The sequence below is a fragment of the Nuphar pumila genome, chromosome 12 (assembly GCF_984573655.1).
Source record: "Nuphar pumila chromosome 12, dmNupPumi1.hap1.1, whole genome shotgun sequence".
Classification (NCBI taxonomy): Eukaryota; Viridiplantae; Streptophyta; class Magnoliopsida; order Nymphaeales; family Nymphaeaceae; genus Nuphar; species Nuphar pumila.
The window spans coordinates 31,173,795-31,187,883 of NC_143260.1; the positions used below are offsets into that span (position 1 = coordinate 31,173,795).

A 14,089-nucleotide genomic window follows, 5' to 3' on the forward strand; every position below is an offset into this window, starting at 1 on the left:
GGCACAGACCATGTTCACTCCTAACCAAGAAGGAGAGGGGGATAGCATTAGCTACTCTTGTGGGTCGAAGAAAACCTCTAGTTAAAATTCATTGGGGAAGGTTGTTTTGACCAAATCTGACCCGTGGATGTGTTTAGAAAGGTCAAAATAGTGAAAATCAACTCTTAGATCATAGTTTTTGGACATAAAAATATGTTTTTTATGTTTAAAAATTGGATACATTGTAGGCTATTGATTTTTCAACTCTCATAAAATCTGACATATACTTCAGAAAAAATTGACCCAATGGTCAATTTCTACAAAACTTGATATGTAGATCACATCTGGGGGTCAAAAGTAAAAAAACTAAAAAAATATAAATATTACATTTTTTCACTAAGGGTTCCTGAGGGTAGCAAACATTACCCCCCTTGTGGGCATGCATGGTTTAAACATATAGGAAAATACAAGTTTCTGTCTTGCTCAAATTCAGGTAGAAGCAACAAACAAATCCAACCAAATTGTGACCTAAACATGAAACGAACCTGATTTTATTGTGTAAGTCTTTGGTGAGGGTCATTGCCATATGTGAATGAGTAGAATTTCACCAACTCATGCAATTTCAAATTTCAACTTGGTTGGACCATATGAAATGTGGTTTGATCATTAACCACTTAGATTTAGCAGTTTAGAGTGATTTTTTTTTCGTAAAGTTGCCTCTTGATGCAATCTAGACCGTTTGTTGTACTAATTAAATCGCACATATATATTTAATCTTATTGATTCATGTTAAATAGACGTAAACCAATCTATGCAGTCTGATACTTACAGATCAAGGCTGGGCTCTAATTATAACATGGTATGATCCAAATTTTTATCCTCTCCTATTTTCTTCCATTTCCAAATTTACCAATAAGCAAGGGGAAATTCTGGGTATGATTAAGAAATAGTCAGAGGCAAACTGGGTCTGGAAATGCTAAACGTAGGCTAACATAAAACCCTAGCTCAATGGGCATGATCTGACCCAAACTGAGACTTGTTTAACACCCATGGTTGCTAAAGCCTGCAAGACGTACCATTTGAATGGATTTGCTCCATTATATCAGAGTTGAATTCACAAGGCATTATCCAACTTGGCACTTTTGGAAGTGGGGAAAATCTCATGGGAAAAGAAAAAAAATCCTATGAGAAGTTGTCTTTATTCTCTTGTTTGTGTGACATGAGAAAATCAAGTTGGAAAAATGTTAAGAGTGTTTTGATTAGAGAGAGGGCGTACCTAAAAACAATAAATCTTTTATAGGAAATTTTTCTTCATCTCTGAAATGAAGAAAATTTTAGTCAGGATCAGGATAAAATAGAAAAAAAAATCTTTCAAAAGTTTCTATTGTTTGGAACGAATAGAAAAGTTTCCAACTTTTCCTTGTCGACTTTGATTTTTTTTTCTAGCATTTTCCCACTTCCAAACTTGGGCATGGACTTGTAAGCAATCAAGCTTGGCTTGTTTAAGTAGAGACCTATCTTGAACTGACACTTAATTTTGACAAATTGGCAAAGCTTGAGAATTTTTTTATATAGGCAAGCTGGGGTTAGACAGACCCCCACCAGTTACACAACATAACATTGGGTTTTGAACTTGCAACGTCCCACCACCACATGGTGACGTGCACTAACAACTCTTACCAAATAAGCTGAGCCCCCATTGGTAGCAAAGCTTGAGATATGCATACTCCTAATGACCTAACCACGGAGGCATTTCAATGGAGCATGGTTCGTTTACTACCCAACCTAGTGGTGTGGCCCGCCAGTTAGGCCCGCATGTTTAATTGGGCTGGTCCAGGCCTATTATATTATATGTAATAAATATATTATATTATATATAATATGTATTTAGGTTTTATATATATATATATATATATATATATATATATATATATATATATATATAATGAAAAACTGGAATGTGTTTACCAACCAAATATGTTTGCTGGTATGAATCAAGATTTTCATAGGGTTTTTTCAAATTTAACCTTGCATCCGGCATGGTCTATTTGCTAGGAATCGATTGTTGGATTATCGTAATCAAATCAAGAAATGCAATTTTTATGCTTGAATATTTATGAAAATTCTAGGCCATTGATTTTCAACCCATAAAAGATCCATATTATACATTTCAATTGGATGATGCAAGAGTTTGTTTCTATAAAACCAAGAGTCTAGATTACCTCCGTACAATGCAGTTTTTTAAAAAAATAAAAAAAAAACTATGAAAATCTTGTTTCATACTAGTAAACATATTTGGTTGGTAAACATGTTCCATATATATATATATATATATATATATATATATATATATATATATATATATATATATATATATATATACATGGACGGGGCCAAAAGCCAGGCTGGGCCGGGCAGCCCAGGTCATTGCCCACCTCTAACCCAGCCCACCTGGAACTCAGCGTAGTAGAACCCAGACCTGCTTGAACCTAACAAGAGCCAGGTCTGACTTTTGCATGCATGGATCAAGATTGGTATGGCCTAATGCCCAACCCTAATGTGCTCTCTTCACTTTCCAATTGAGACAAATTGAATCTTTATCTAGGGCACATTTGGAAGTGAAAAAGATGTAGGAAAAGTGATTCCAAATGGACAACGGTGACGGGCTGGGCCGAGCAGCCCATGCCATTGCCCACCTCTAACCCAACCCACCTGGAACTCGGTGCAGTAGAACCCAAACCTACATGAACCCAACAAGAGCCAGGTCTGACTTTTGCATGCATGGGTCAGGATTGGTCTGACCTAATGCCTAACCCTAATGTGCACACTTCACTTTCAAAGTGAGACAAATTGGATCTTTACCTAGGGCATGTTTGGAAGCGAGAAAGATGTAGGAAAAGTGATGCAAAATGAGCTACCTACAGATTTTTCAACCCTTCTAAATGAAAGAGTTTTTTTCTAAAAATACACTTTTTGATAGAGAAGTAACAGAGTGACTTATATGACACTTCTTTTGACCTTGTGCTACCATTTTTCTTTGTCTTTGGCTTGAACTGAGAATGTTCACATGATGGACATGATCTGTTATTTTCTTGATCTTTGAAATACAACATGCAGTGATTGGGACAAGCATCTATCTTTTGATACCTCATACCTAGAGCATTAACCATAACCTTCTCACGGTAGAGATTTTGTGGCAAATTCTCATCTTTGGGCAACATACTCTTCACAATAGAGCACAGACGGTCAAAACATGATTGACTCAAATTATACTCTGACTTCAAATTTAGTAGTTGAAGAACTGCAAACAAGATAGTGTGACTCTCGCAACTATTCCACAGTGGCTTATCAGCATCTCTAAGTAAGTCATAAAATGTATTAGCTGCATCGTTTGTTGCTTCTTCCTCTATTTCAGTTGGTGCAGCACTATGTTCCATAGCAGAACCTATTTCTGGTCCTACGACATCAAATATCAAATCTACATATGGATTATCGTGCAACACATTTACCCGTGTGTCAAAATTATTCTAAAATTTTTCACCATGAAGCGTCCAATTCTCATAACCACTAACAAAACCCTTCCTGTATAGGTGATGTCTAACACCATGAGGTTCTGCAAATTGATTATTCTTACACATCGTGCAGGGGCATCTGATCTGACCGGTGCGATCCACTGTACTGACACTTGCCGTTGCGAATTCAATAAAACTGTCAACACCATTCATATATTCATGTGATACCTCATTATCAACTATCTTATGATACATCCATTCATGGTTTACAATCATTTTGTCCTATAATATTACAGATATTATCATCACCAGTTAAAAGAGAATCTTAATAATCCTATGATAAAAAAAATATCTAATTTATCTATTAATTCTTGTTTGGTGATTGTTTGTGAGTAATTTTTTGAATGCGTAAATTTTTATGTGTAACACCATCACATCATATTTATACATATCATGAGGATATTTAGAAATATGAAATCACATTTCATAAAATGATACATTTATTTGAAGCATGTTTTCAAGATACAATTTTACATGGAAGGCATAATCAAATGGAAAATAACTTCGTGCAAGCATGGATACAGACACATCAAGCATTGCAATACATTCAAATCATTCATATCAAAATATATATCAAACATGTACCTGCAACAAATGCACTCTAATATCCCGCTAACTACTACCATGCTGAGCATGAAATCCGTACTCAAAAAATAAGAACATTTCTATTTTCATACATTAAAATCATGCGTAGCGTGATCTCCAAACTCCATCAAAGCAATCCTAGATATCTACAACTAAGTGAGTGTGTGAACAGAAAAGTGTTGCATCTAATAAATTAAATAACATGTGATGCACTTCCATCACTTACTCACCACGAATATTTACCCGATTTGAATTGCTTATGCCTTTGCATTTTTTTCTTATTTTTGTTTGCATTATATTTTTAGCTACATGTGATGCTTAGTACTAAGCATCAGACAATTAGCTCAGCAACGTACTTGCAAAGCATAAATATACAGTACAATACAGGGAGGCGGACCGAGGAGTTACCTGTGAGGTCGCTGGAGATGGGGGTAAGGTGACAGGGATATCCGGATGGGGGTGTCGGCCTCGATCGGGTGCGCGGCGGAAGGGGGTCGACATGGTTGCCGAAGAGGTAGGGGGTAACAATGAGTTACGTAGGAGGGTCGACAGGGATGTTGTCGGGCTGGGGGGCGACAAGAGGCGGGCTAGGGGGCGACAGGAGGCGGCGCGGGGTGGGGGGGACAAGAGGCGGGCCAGGGGACGTCGGGAAGCAGGCCGTGGGGCAACAAAAGGCGGGCCAGGGGTTGTCAGAAAGCGGGCCGGGGGCGACAGGAGGCGGGTCGGGGGGCAACAGGAGGCGGGCCGGGGGGCGACGGGAGGCAGGCCGGGGAAACGCGGTGGAAACAAAATAGAAAAGAGAAAGAAAGAGGGAAAATTAGAGATTTACGAGAAAATTAGCGACGAATTCGTGACGGCCAAATTATGTCGCTAATCCATCGCTAAGTTGCGACAGATATGGAGATGAAATAAAATCCATCGCTAATCCATCACAAAGTAGCGATGGATTATTGACAGAATATTTGTCGTCGCTAAAATCGCAAATAAATGATATTTTAGCGGCAAATATCTTTCTCTCGCTAATCCGTCGCTAATTTGCGATGGATTTTGTCTGTCGCTAATTAGTATTTTTCTTGTAGTGCAATTATATTAAAGCCACACCTCTAGTATGCCTTTCAATATAATCTTAGTTAGTATATTAGTAAATATGCATATATTGAGTCAAAGTTGTGATTTATCAAATAAGAATTTTGTAAATCTTATTTTTTTTTTATATTTTTATAATTATTATATGTATTAAATTTTGTTTTTTATCTCTAAAATCTTTACAACTTTTAGAGTCTTATTTTATTTAAAAACATTACTTAATGAGAGATGACCTTGTCAATTGGGAAAGTGTAGTTGAAGGTTGACATTAATGGGGTTCTTTTTCTTAATAGAAGGTTGGAGTTCTCATACCCTATAAATAAATGATCTCACTCTAGAGAGAAACAATGAAGAGATCCTTCTGAGTAGTTTTGTGTCATATAGTTAAGAGGCAAGCCCAAGTTCGCCTCGTTCAGTATGCTCATGAACCTAAGGTGGACAAAAAAGCTTGAGTTAGATTCTATTTTGATGGTGATTCAAGTTAAAGTAAATTGATCTAGCTTGTGCCTTATTTTTTCTTTTAACCTAAATAGATTTGAAAGATTTAAGTGGTGAAATGTATGTTTTCACTTTCTCTCTTTCTTGATGTTATTATTAATTTATGTATATTATTTATTCAAATTTGTGCTTGAATCATCTATATATATATATTTGGGTCATATCATACTTGAAATTAAATAGTACTTGATATAATTAGATTGTGAAAGCTATAAGTTTGCAACTGTATATTTGATTTCAATAATTTTTTATGTGTTGAAAAATTTATTCAATTATCAAAATTTTAGCTTTTTAAAACAAAATAAAATCCTTCTCCATCGTATTCGAAATTACATGACAATCAAATAGTTTCTATTTTGATATATTTGATTGCTTATTTAAATAAGTTTAATCTTATTTATGAGTATTGATTATGATTACATGTTTGTTTTTAGTTGTAACTATCTATTATTTTAAATATGATACATCTAGATAAGCTTAAATATTTTAATTGATTATTTATAATCATATATACTAATTTAGAACATTGATTTTGTCATGAAGATTTCATTTGCATATTTCAATTGACATGTTATATGGATTATGTATAGCGAATCTTATTATTATGATTGTTTTAAAAAAATAAAAAAATAAATGTATTTAGATTTTATAAAATAAATTAATTATATTTGGTACTTTATTGCAAACATATGTGGACATGTTATACTTGATTGATAATATTTTTTGTAGTATTTAAATTTTATAAAGTTTAAAGGTTAATTTTTAGATCATGTACTACCATGTTTTCTAATAATAACATGAACATTAGGTACTCAGCCCGGCTCAACTCATATAAGCTCGTCAAATAATAATAAAATATATTTTAGACATATTTTACATCATAGCATATCTAGAGCATAAGATGAAATTAGTTTGATGCAAAATTTAGATTTAATGCTAAAACTTTATTGTTATTAGATCAATAACAATGCATTTTTTTGTAATCTTATTTCTTACAACTCTAAACTAGATCACGGCTTGGCTGGCGACAAGAATGGTTAGCACTAGCATATTTTTGGGTCATTTACCAGCCCTACAGTGATGAGTGATGACATATTATTCTCAGATGTGGATCTCAAAACAAGGTCCACATTTTTGGTTTGTAATTGGTGTATCATGAACTGAGCTCTTTGCACTTGGATTCAGATTTGGAAATTGTTATTGCTTATGGGCCTTTATTAGAACCTGGATCAAACCCAATCCTTTCATAATTTTACATCTAAAACAGTTTTTTCTCAACCTTTTCTGTTGGATTTCTAATTTCTTTCAGATCTGAATCAAATCCAATCTGTTCTTGATTTTTACATGTAAAAACACATGTTTTCAATCCTTTTTTTTTGCATAAAGTTTTATCATTTAAAAATTGGATCTGGGATCAACTGATTGGATCCGGTTCTGGATTCAGACTTGGACTTGTTTCCCAATGTCAGCTCCTTCTTGAAGTATTGGTCGTTGGATAGGGATGTCAATGAATAGGATTTTATTATCGGACTGAATTAGATTCCATTTAGTGCTGAATTTTTGCTATCCGAACTTGATGGATATCCAAATTCATTTACATGGAAAAAATGGATCCGGCATGAGATTTTCACCATACGAATCCGAATTCGAGTTTGAATCCATTTAGCCAAACTCTGATTAGTTAAATATGGTATTGGCCACATCCTACCCGAATTCGAACCGTTTACATCACTAGACCTTGGAGTCTATCTGCTTCGGATCCGGACCTGCTTGGTACTGCCATGGCCGTGTGGGGCCCACTATAAATGAAGTTTAGCATCACAATAGCTAATAAGAAACCCTTCGTGCTTGAATTAATTACGATAATACTTCCCAGGTCCCTTTTGTTTTCCTGCTTCTTCCCTTCCCAAAGCTGATGCATTGATCTTTCTCTCTCTCTCATTTTGGGTGATGCATCGATCTCTCTCTTCTCCCCTTTTCTTCCCAGATTGAGGTACGTTACCAGCAATTCGATCTCGTTTTCTTTCGCATATGATTTTGGTTTTTGTTCGATTTCTTTTCGTTACTTTTCCCCCATTTTTTATCATGTCGGTGTTCCATTTTTTATCATGTTTTCTTTTCGCATATGATTTTGGTTTCGCCCATGGAGACTCCAAATCTTGGGCTACACGCTTTCGATTTGGGGTTGGATCTAGGGTTTCGAAGAACACACTCTTCGTTTTTTTCTGTAATTCGTTGATTTGGTCCGCAATTGGTTCCGATTGTGTGGATCGAAGTCCTTTTCTTGTTTTTTCTTTGCGCGCGATTGCGTTCAGTAATGAAAACCCCTCGATTTCGCGCGCGAAGCGAATTGTGGGCGATCCGTGGTGTTCGTGGTTTGTATCCGTAATTGAGCGTTTTTTCTTGTTAAAATTGTGATGCACCATGGTCTGTGAGGGTATTAGTGTTATTCGAATTTGGGAAATGATTGCTTTTTAGTGAGATCTCTCTCGTTGCCGAATCTGATCGGGAGAATTGGACGTACAATAGCGAACTATGTTCATTAGGGAATTTGTCTTGATCAAAGGGTGTCTTTTTCATAGAAAATTATGTGTTAATTCTTTACTTTTAAATTTGTGAAGAAAGAGAACTGAAAGAAAAATATAGTAGCTGCAGATGCATCCGTTGGAGTCACCCACTTATAAGGACTCTCCCAGAGAGGTGTCCCTATCGGATAAACCTTACCATTTGGAGGGAACAGCTATCTTAACTGTTTCCTAACGAAGGTTAATGCTATAAAAGGGGGTATTGATGAGAGACCCCAGTGGTAGCAATAGCAGAAGCTAATCAACACAGTTGATTGTCCTGGGACTGGATTCTGCTCACCATTGCTGAAGGGCCTGCGCTCATCAAGGGCTGCGACCGACTGAGGAGAGGAACGTCTCATAGACGATAGATCGGGTTCACTCATCGGCCATTATCATATGAATATGGACGCTTTAGGTATATTCCGTCTCATCTTTTGTGCAGGCGCCAACATTGAGTTATGGGCCCACCGCCATGTATTCCTCTGCGCATGGGTGAGTGTAAGGCCTTCTGGCGTTCTTTGAATTCAGGCGCGCTGACTGCATGTCACCGTGGGGTGACATGGGTCACCGGTTTCTGCGGCAAACTGTTCCCATGGGGCGACTACCATTCTCGGCAGCCATACGCCGGTGGCGTGTGCAGTCCCGGCGATCCTCTATAAAAAAAAAAAAGGATCAGACGATTTTACCTGCGCTATTGGGTTGCAGGGTAGTTTGCCAGATCTGAGGTCGCTGTGGGTTATTGTCGGAGGGGGAGATTGCTTTCGCCGTCCGGCGACATGCTGCATTTGGGGTTATTTTCATCGGATGGCTGATGTCTAGGGTTTTTTAAATTCCTTTTTTTTCTCTCATTTTCTGTGTTCCCTTCAGTCATTGGGCTGTGTTGGGGCGGTGGGTCATCGCCGGAGATCCGGGAGGCCGGATGCAGGTCTTCTTCGTCGACGTTTTTTTGGCCGGAAGGAGCCTGCAACTGCACGTCGCCGGGGGGGACGTGCATTGCCGTCAGACCATGCTGATGCCGTCTCCATCAGGATCTGCAGGGGGATTTGCAGGTGCCGGGGTTATCGTCGAAGGTGCATCACCGGGGATAGGTGACCACCGCTGGCTGGGCACCAACGTCGGTCACCGTACTGTGACGTAGGTCGCCATGGGGCGACGAAGGCGGAGAAACTGTTTCAGTAAACAAAAACCCTCGGGTTTCTGTTTTACTGATGGAAGCGGACCGGGTCCAGTATTCTAACCCCCTGACAGGCCCGATCCAAACCCATTTTGGGTGGATCGGGTCTGCTATTTCAATTGGATTGGACCCAGACCCATAATGATTTAGGGTTTGGGTCTAACCCATGTAGATCGGGTCAGATCTGGGTCCATTTTGGACCGGGTCAGCCCCGGGTCTAGTTCAGACCTGGTCCAACCCGGGTTCAGTTCGGTGATCGGATCCGACCCGCTTGGATCGGAGCCAGACCCATTTGGTTTCGGGTCTAGTCTGATCCGGTTGATCCGGTCAAGATCCAGAACAATTTGGACCAGGTTATGATCTGGACCCATAAGGTATTCGGGTTTGGATCTCATCCGGACGGCTCAGATCCAATTTTGGATCATGTCAGACCCAAATCCTCTTTGGATCTAGTCAGACCCGAATCCTATTTGAATCCATAACAGGGTCAAGATACTGTTTTCACCTGAACCAGATCAGGGACCGATATGGCCCTTTCCGGGACCGTTCGAGAAGCTAAGACCCTGTTTTCATAAATATATGAAGATACATGGATTTTGGCATACGATTATAGGGTTTTGTAAACTTTTGTTCATACTTGGCATCGGTTCATAAGGTTCAGACCCTTTGATGACCGGTTCGGGCCATTTCAGACCGGTTCAGGGTCGTTTCAGACCGGTTTCATCTTGAGGACCCCGGGTTTTACCCATTTGAGCTTGTTTTTGTTATTTTTCATGCATTTTATTTGTGATTATGTATGACTGATATTGAAATCAAGGATAGTTAGATAACTTAGTGAATTCATGTTACCAAAGTAACTGAATGCATGTATGTTATCAATTTTGTTCTATCATACAATTTCATCTAATATTAATGTTGTACTTAAATTCATGAAGCGATAAAGCGACTCAAAGGGAGTTTCATCGTGTTTGGAATTTATGTAGGGTAAAATAAGGCAAGTGTGTTGAGATACACCATGCATATGTACCTAAAGGTGCCATGTGTTGATGGTCTAGCTTCTCATGAGCCTTAAGTTTTACCAACTATGGTCGGTAGGCGTAGTGATTATGTGTGTCAAAATTCTTACCAAAGTAGGACTCCGATGACTCCCTACACTCACCCGAAAATAAGCATATCAAGAGCCTTTTATTTATTGCTTTTTCCATCAGGGTTGTCTCGTATATGCTTTCTTTTGATATATGTCTTTTGCCATGCAATTTCTGGTCATGTGATTTTAGATGACTCGAGTACTATCCATTTTCTTGATGGATCTAATTTTAGTGATTGAAAAGAAATTGTCCTTTTCACATTAGGGTATATGGATTTGGATTTGGCCTTAAGAAAGGATGAGTCTGCTGCCCCGACAGATCAGAGCACTACTGAACAAAAAGTGCTTTTGAGAAGTGGGAGCGCTCGAATAGACTTAGCCTGTTGCTTTTGCAATCTAAGGTGGCTAAGAATATTCACAGTGCTATACCGCAATGCAGGACAATGAAGAAATTTTTGAGTGCCATTGAAGCACAATTTGTCAGTTCGAATAAAGGCTAGGGCCAGTATCCTGATGTCAAAACTCATATCTATGAAGTATTCTGGAGGGGGTAATATTCGTCAGTACATTTTGGAAATGAAGAATATAGCGTCCCATCTAAATGACATAAAGCTGACCATTTCTGACTCATTCTTAGTGCATTTAATTTTGGCATCCCTACTTATGAAATGTGGTCATTTTAAGATCTCTTACAACACACATAATGATGAATGAATGTGCAATGAACTTATGTCTAAATGTGTTGAGGAAGAAGAGAGATTGAAAGGAGAGAAGGTGCAAACTACAAATATGGCTTCTCATGGATCCAAGATAGGACCAAAGAAAAATGCATTTAAGAAAAATGCTATGAAGAAGTCAGCAGGAAAAAAGCCATCTCAGAGCAAGCAACCCAATTATGCTCCCATGAAGTGCTTCTTTTGCAAGAAGAAGAAACACAGGAAGACAGATTGCATAAAGTACAAGAAATGGTTAGAAAAGAAAGGTAATTTGTCATTTGTTTCTCATAAATGTAATTTATTATATATTCTTGAAAATAGCTGGTGGATTGATTTTAGTGCTACTGTTCATATTGCCAACTGTTTGCAGCCGTTCCTGAATAGAAATGAACCACCAATGCATGAGAAGAGCATCTATTCGGGGAACAAGATGTGTTCGCATGTGAAGGGTGTTGGGACCTGCAGGATCACTTTAGATATCGGCGTAGATTTGGATCTTCATGATGTTTTTTATGTTTCATCATATAGTAGAAATTTTATTTTAATTTTAAAGTTGGATAAATTTAGATATTGTTTTAAATTTGAAAACTCCAAGTTATTCATATACAAAAATTCAATTGAAATTGGTTCTGCTTTTGTTTATGATGGTTTGTACAAATTAAACGTGAAGATCTAAACTCAGGAGTCTTTGACTTCTGAATACGCGTTGGTTGAGAATAAACGTAACATGATTAATGATAAGTCCTATATGCTTTGGCATCGAAGGTTGAGTCATATCTCTGAAAAGAGAATAAAGAGACTCGTAAATGAAGGGATTTTGAAATTCCTAGATTTTACTGACAATGACCCGTGTGTTGATTGCATAAAAGCTAATCAACAAACACATATAAAGAGGGTGTCAAACGTAGTAGTGAGATATTGGAAATAGTCCATACGGATGTATGTGGACAATTTACCCCTTATTACACAGGCAAAAGATATTTTGTCACCTTTATTAATGACTATCTCTATTTGATTTATGAAAAATCTGATATTTTTCAAATGTTTAAAGAATTTAAGAAAGAAGTAGAGAAACAAATCGATAAAGTTATTAAGATAGTCAGGTCCAATAGAGGTGGCGAATATTATGGTATGTTTACTGAGATGGGGCAAGGGGAATGGCCATTAGCGCGATTTTTCAAAGAGGAAGACATTGTGCTTCAATATACCATGACTGATAGTGCCTACCAAAATGGTGTAGCTGAGAGGAGAAATCGTACGCTTAAAGAAATGGTCAGGGCCATGTTGAATTATTCAACACTTCCCATCAAGTTGTGGGGTAAAGCCTTAAAGACTGTTGTGCATATTTTGAATAAGGTTCCTACGAAATCTGTACCTAAAACTCCCTACGAGTTGTGGACTAGTAGAAAACCATCATTGTCTTATATGCACATATGTGGTTGTCCGACAGAAGCTAAGTTGTATAACCTCCACATTAAAGCCTTTGATCTAAGAACAACCAGTGGATATTTCATTGGTTATCCAAAGAGATCAAAAGGATACAAGTTTTATTGCTCATCTCATTCACCATAGATTGTTGAAACAGATAAGGCAAAATTCTTTGAAGATGGTTCAGTCGGATTAAGTGCACTTCAAAATCTTGGTTTTGAGGAAATACATGATTCAATTTCATTACCTGTTGAGGAGAACACCGAGAGATACCATATTGTTATTCCTAATAATGATGTGGTTGATCACCCGGTTGTTGATGCACAAATCCAAAATGAACTCAATGTGGATAATGCAGAAGAGCACGAACATGATGAACAAATTTAATCTGAACCTGTAGAATGACCTGTTTGGAGATCTACAAAAGTTAGAAAATCTGTCATACATTCTGATTATGTGGTGTACTTTTAGGAGCCTGATGATTTTATAGATTTAGATTGACTTTTATAGAAGCTGTTGAAAGCAAACAATCTTCGCACTGGATAAAAGCCATGAAAGAAGAGTTGGACTCTATGGCTAAGAATTAAGTGTGGGATCTTGTCGAGTTACCTAAAGGAGTAAAACCTATAGGGTGTAAATGGGTTTTTAAGACCAAAATGGACTCCAAAGGTGACTTAGAGACATAAGGCAAGATTGATTGCTAAATGATTCACCCAGATGAAGGGCATTGACTATAATGAGACATTCTCACCTGTCTCAACTAAAGAGTCAGTGAGGATAATTTTGGCCCTTGTAGCTCATTATGACTTAGAGCTACATCAGATGGATGTGAAAACAACGTTCCTCAGCGGGGATCTGAATGAAGAAGTATATATGGAACAACCTCTTGGTTTATCTAAATATGATCGTTTGGTTTGCAAGCTTAACAAATCAATATATGGACTTAAAAATGGCTCTCGACAATAGTATATTAAATTTTCCCATATTATCGTGACTTTCGGGTTTATAGAAAACATCATTGATCGATGTATATACCTTAAAGAAAGTGGGAGTAAGTTCATCATATTGATGTTGTATGTAGATAATATATTACTTGCAACCAACGATATAAAGTTACTTATAGAGACAAAACAATTTTTTATCACATTTTGACATGAAAGATATGGGTGAGGCTGCTTATATACTTGGCATAGAGATCCGCTGAGACAGAGCAAAAGGTTTTCTAGGTCTCTCCCAAAGATCTTATATAAATAAGATATTAAAGCGATACCGGATGAAGAATTGTTCTCTTGTTACATCACCCATATCAAAAGGTGATAAACTCAGCCTAAAGGATTGTCCACAGAATGATATTGACAAAGCACAGATGAGTGCTTATCCATATCCATCAATTGTTG

The 14,089-nt window shown here is 37.5% G+C and overlaps 1 protein-coding gene across 1 annotated transcript in view; it reads left to right on the forward strand.

The window, feature by feature from the left end:
* The first annotated feature begins 7,565 nt into the window (after positions 1–7,565).
* Positions 7,566–14,089, forward strand: part of LOC149820523 (syntaxin-32-like) — a 41,268-nt gene continuing 34,744 nt past the window's right edge. Inside the window, exon 1 of the mRNA XM_089982292.1 lies at positions 7,566–7,713. The gene's annotated coding sequence lies outside the window, so the exon portion shown is untranslated. The remainder of the gene's footprint in view (positions 7,714–14,089) is intronic.